The sequence below is a fragment of the Epinephelus fuscoguttatus genome, linkage group LG15 (genome assembly GCF_011397635.1).
Source record: "Epinephelus fuscoguttatus linkage group LG15, E.fuscoguttatus.final_Chr_v1".
In the NCBI taxonomy this organism is placed as follows: Eukaryota; Metazoa; Chordata; class Actinopteri; order Perciformes; family Serranidae; genus Epinephelus; species Epinephelus fuscoguttatus.
In genome coordinates, this window is record NC_064766.1 from 41,243,671 (window position 1) to 41,249,670 (window position 6,000).

The 6,000-nt window shown below is 42.4% G+C and overlaps 1 pseudogene; it reads left to right on the forward strand.

The window, feature by feature from the left end:
• LOC125902863 (uncharacterized) overlaps positions 1 to 5,683 on the forward strand; it is a 56,691-nt pseudogene extending 51,008 nt beyond the window's left edge.
• Positions 5,684 to 6,000: the final 317 nt, after the last annotated feature.

Here is a 6,000-nt window from a genome sequence, read left to right on the forward strand (position 1 = left end):
ACTAATTCCTAACGACAACAAAAGAAACAAAAATACAATACTAGGCCTAACTCCCTAGGCTAAAGAAAAACAGGAGAAAACAGATCCAACAGAGATAGCAGTTCAACCCTACGCTCCGTGCAAACAATAATATGAGATCGTGGCTATTTACAATATATACAAATGACTCAGTTGGCCCTAAGGCGCTGGTCTTAACACGAAAATACAATATTTAGCAAGGCAAGCTAAATATGTACATACACACTGTGGTCACACACAAGAAAATACTTATAACACGATCAAAGAAACGATGCGCTGCTGCCATGTCAGAGAGTGGTCTCCCGGCCCTTGCTCAGCCAATCCGGCAGCGGTGACGTCACGCACGTTATCCAATAGGCGACCGTTGACACTGAAGGCCGAGCCCCTTGCTCAGCCAATCCAGCCGGAGCAACGTCACGATGGTTTAGCGAATCACCTGCACACCTGTTAACATAAAACACACGATCTCTGGAAAAAGGAGAGCTCTAACTCTCCACTAAACATTATGATTAAATCCATAGCCTACATAGACATAAACACATACACATAATAAACACAAAGATCATAATGCCCACATACACATAATAAATACACAGGCGGCCGGGGGACGTAACACTCAAGTTCACTCCACAACTCCACCAGTTTGTTCTCCTTTTCCACAGTCCAAGAGAACCCAGACTTGTTTATGTTCCATCACCTCCCTGGAGTCCCCTCCATTTTTATGGTGTACCCAGTTTGCTGCTTCCTGTTTGGTGCAGCAGAGAGCGCAGTAATTGGTTGTTACACTAACATTTTCGTCATGTCTCATCTCATCAACAAAATGAAACATAGACTTCATCTTAGTTTTTATTATCATGACGTATTTTTTCCTTGTCATTGTCTCCTTTTTCGTGATGGAAAAAAGTTTGTTGATGAAAAGTTGTCGTCAGTGAAATTAACACTGGGTTGTTGACAGTGTTCGTGTCATTGAACTTCACTATTTCCATGAGCCAAGATTAAAAACTTACAATAATATTAAACATGTTTAATTTTGATGGAATGTCAAGGCCAGAAAAAGATTTGACTTCAGACAGCTCGTACTGAGTTTTATCACCACCTTACACCAAATGATCAAGATCACGAACACGCACGCCAACTGAGGAAAAACTCATGGTTTTATTCCATCACTGGAAATTGGTCTGACAGAGTAAAGTCCTGGAAAAATTGTTTGGTGTAAGGCTGGCATTATCTGTGTTGTAGGATGTAGTAACAAATTCTCCTGTCAGGCTGGTTCTGGAAGCTGAACTTGATTTTTGCTTCTTCCTTTTTAGGAATGACACTGTGGGACCGTGATGACCTGAGAAATCATATTGGAGAAAGACCACAGAGCTATAATGATTTTGAGATAGTTGCATCTGAATCAATTGCAGATAAATCATCAGCACTAAATGTTGAAGCATCCCTGAAGGCGAGTTTCTTAAGTGGACTGGTGGAGGTTGGAGGATCGGCCAAATACCTGAACAATAGTAAGACCTCCAAAAATCAGGCCAGAGTAACACTGAAGTACAAAGCTACCACAAAGGTTCAGGAACTGTCCATGAATCATCTTGGAAGTGACAATGTGAAGCATCCATATGTCTTTGATAAAGGATTAGCAACACATGTAGTCACAGCTATTCTTTATGGGGCACAAGCCTTCTTTGTCTTTGACCGTGAAGTGTCCGAAAAGGAAGATCATCAAGACATTGAGGGCAACTTGAAGGTGATGATCAAGAAGATTCCTTGCCTTGCAATAGAGGGTGAAGGTTCACTGAAAGTGGAAGACAAGGACAGAGAAAATGTTGAGAAATTCTCCTGCAGATTCTTTGGAGACTTTTCCCTTCAGAAGCCTCCTACATCCTTTCAGGATGCGGTAGAGGTCTACCAAAGTCTGCCAAAATTGTTGGGAGCCAACGGAGAAAATGCCGTACCAGTGAAGGTCTGGCTGTTGCCACTGACGAGTTTAGATTCTTCTGCTGCAAAACTCGTGCGTCAGATAAGTATAAGATTAGTTCATGAATCACAGAGTGTCCTGGAGGACTTCAGTGAGCTGGAAATGAGGTGCAATGATGCACTGAGAACCACCACTGCACAGCAGTTCCCACAGATCAGCAAGAAGATTAAAACCTTTAAAGAAATGTGCTCAGAGTTCAAGCTGGAATTCCAACGAACCTTGGCAAAGAAACTTCCAGCAATCCGAGGAGGAGGAGAAGAGGAAGCTGAGCTCGCAGAGATCCTGAAGAAGAGACATTCTTCTCCTTTCAGCAGCAAAGACCTGAACGAGTGGATGGACTGTAAAGAGAGAGAAATCTACACATTAAAGTCTTTCACCAACATGATGAAAAACACCAAGATCGTTCCATCTCAAACAGACCTGTACAAACAAATTCTCAGTGCAGAGCATGCAGTGTGTTTTGTTTTCACCTCACTGGGAAGTGCCGAACCCTTCCTCTCAGCTTTATCAAACTACTTAACAGAGACACCCAAACCAGACGAACCTCGAGATCCACATACTCGTGATGTAGAGAGGGAACAATGGTACACCTCAAAAGAAGTTTTCGATGCAATGAGGCATAAAACAAAGCTCTTCAGTGACTTTGCAGAGGCCAACAAGGAGAACAAGAACATTAAGTTCTTGACAGTTGGTTCAACAAATGAGACACAGAAAGGTTCAAGCATCTACCTTTATGAAGACGGCTTTTCAGTCAGTGAGAACTTTGAGCCGCCTTCAAAGCCTGAAACAGTGACAGTCACTGAAACAAACCACAAGAGTGTGACACTGAAGATTTCTCCACCAAAGTTTGGAGCAGAGAACATCACCTCCTACTCTGTTGAGTACTGTGTCAGTGGAGACGATGGATGGAAACAGAAGACAGCATCAGAAGCTGAAGAAGTCACAGTGAGCGATCTGAGTCCTAACACAGAGTACATGTTCAGGTGCAGAGCAGTGACCTCAGCAGGTGTTGGACCAGCCAATGAAGTCAGTGGTTCCATTAAAACCTTACCCTGCAGCCCTCCTGGGAAACCTCAAGTTGAACAATACTCAAGTGAGATATCAGTCAGCTGGGAGAAACCTGCTGAGGTTGGACAGAATGTCCACATTTTGAGCTACATCGTGGAGTACGCCAACAAAGACAACAGTCTGAAAGAGGAAGATCTCCAATGGAGCCAAAAGATGGCAGGAGCTGAGAGGGTGATCATTTCAGGTCTTCATCCAGAGACAGAATATGTTGTCAGGGTCAGATGTGATTGTGGTGGAGCTGGAGGAAGCAAAGAAAGCATCACTGTTACTGTCTGCACAACAAAAGCTACACCCCTCACAGACTTCCTCAAAAGTACAAGCAAAAGGCCCTGCAGCTCTTATGGAAAACCTCAAGTTGAACCAAAGTTAAGGGAGATTAAACGTCTTGCTGATGCTGTTAAAGAAAAAAGCAAACTCCTAAAACCCCAGACAGAGTCTCTGCCTGTTTATAAAGTTCCCCTGAAAGAAGAACAAATCAATGTCGCTGGGTGCAAGTGTTTCAGTTTCGGGAAATGGTCCAGTAAACCCAATCGCACCATTATGGTTCTGGGAGCCACTGGAGTTGGAAAGTCAACTCTCATCAGTGGGATGATCAATTACATTCTGGGTGTTGAATGGGAGGATTCATATCGGTTTAAGTTAGTTGATGAGGGTGAGTCAACATCACAAGCTCACAGCCAGACATCTGACGTCACTGTGTACAAACTCAACCACCAGGAGGGGTTTAAAATAGAGCACTCACTGACCATTGTTGACACTCCAGGGTTTGGAGATGGAAGAAGCATAGAAAGAGACAGAGAGATCACAGAACAGCTCCGTAATCTCTTCTCTGCTAAGCTTGGGGTCAGTCACATTGATGCTGTGTGTTTAGTAGCTCGGGCTGCTTTGGCCCGACTCACACCATCACTGAGATATGTGTTTGATTCTGTGCTCTCAATCTTTGGCAAAGATATTGCAGAAAACATCAGAGTTCTGGTGACGTTTGCAGAGGTCCAGAAACCACCAGTTCTTGAGGCAGTCAAAGCCTCAGGTGTCCCGTGTCCTCAAACAAAAGAGGGGCAGCCACTTCACTTCAAATTCAATAATTCAGCGTTGTTTGCAGACAACAAATCATCTGCAGCAGACAGCATGAGTGAGGATGACGAAGATGGAAGCTTCGATAAGATGTTTTGGGACATGGGGACAAAAAGCATGAAGAGGTTCTTTGCTGCTTTAAATGTCATGGACACCAAAAGCTTGACCATGACAAAAGAGGTCCTCAGAGAAAGACAGAGGCTAGAGCAGGGAGTTGAAATTATTAGAGTTGGGTTAGCTAAGCTCGAAGAGTTAAAAGAGACAACTGACAAACTGAAAGAGCACGAGGCAGAGATCAGAAGAAATGAGAACTTTGAGTTTGAAGTCACTGTCACAAAGCCTGTTCAAGAAGACATTTCTGGTTCTGGAAATTACATCACCAACTGTCAGCAGTGTCATTTCACCTGTCACTATCCCTGTACAATACCCAGTGATGCGGGTATTAGAAGGTGTCCTGCAATGGGACCAGATGGAAAATGTACTCAGTGTCCAGGCAAATGTAACTGGAATGTACATTTTAATCAGAAGTACAAATGGGAGTATGAGGAGGTTAAAGAAAAACTAACAGTGACAGAGCTGAAAGAAAAGTACCTACAGGCCAACAAGGCAAAGGCACCTGTTGAGGTACTGATTGGAAAACTGAGGGCTGCATATGATAATGTGCACAAACAGGTGGGGAAATGTATGGAGACGTCTGCTTGGTGTCTAAACAGACTTAAAGAGATAGCACTGAAGCCAAACCTTCTCTCCACTTCAGAGTACATTGACATGCTTATTGAGGGAGAGAAATCTGAGGCCAAGCCAGGCTGGAAGCAACGAGTTCAGTCCCTGATGGACATGAGAGAAAAAGCACAGCTCATGGCTAAAGTAGAAAGAGGAGAGGAACTCCTCAGACCATTCTGACATGTATAAATAAAGAACAAGACGGGATTGTGAGTGATTCTGATCAAGGCCCAGGGGGGAGTCAGAGAAAAAGCAGACATCATGGCTAAAGTAGAAAGAGGAGGGAAACTCCTGAAGATGTAAATGACCAAGAAAAGCTCAAGCATAAATGTGCCTGAGACAAAGAGGCGACTTCTTACAGTTTTCTTTTGTACAAATGTATTTCTGCAGAACTTGTTTCCATGTGCTGTTCACCAAAAATACAGATTTACCATGTGTGGTGGAAAGTGTTTAAGTGTGATTACATTCAGTGCTGGAGCCATTAACCTCCTGAAACCAGTGAGTCAGAGTTTAATATCTGCAGCTCTATGAACTCAGCAAACCTGAACAGTGAACATGTATTTGTTTAAGGATATTCTGTTGTCCATAAAAGTCTTAGAATATTGACTATAACTATAGTATAAGTGTACATTTTCAATGCAGACTTTTAAATGGGGATATCAGCTTGTTGTTGTTTTTCTGCTTGTGATTTTATTGACTACTATTGGATCCTGTGGCCTTTTATATTGTTGTGCACAGAACTGCATGTGACTGTTCTGTAGTGATGACTCATACAGAATGTTGGAGAAATGATTAAATGCTAACAATAAAACATATCTGATAAAGACAGACTCACGTCCTGTCTGTTACCTTTGATGTGTTGTTAAGCACTTTAGCCCTCTGCAGCTAACTTCTCTTTTAGGACCTTTCAAATCATCAAACGTGATCTTTTATGGTCAAACATATTTTGAGCTAGAATTTAGACCAAACAGTAAATTAGTTCAAAAACTGCAAAAAATATTTAAAAGTAGTGAAAATATCAAGGACATACATGAACCATATGAACAAAATCTGAAAGACAAATATCATATATCCAAGAACATGGAGGTTAAATTTGACTGTTAATTACCGTTCTTGGAAAACTCACTGAAACTGTCTTTCCAAGT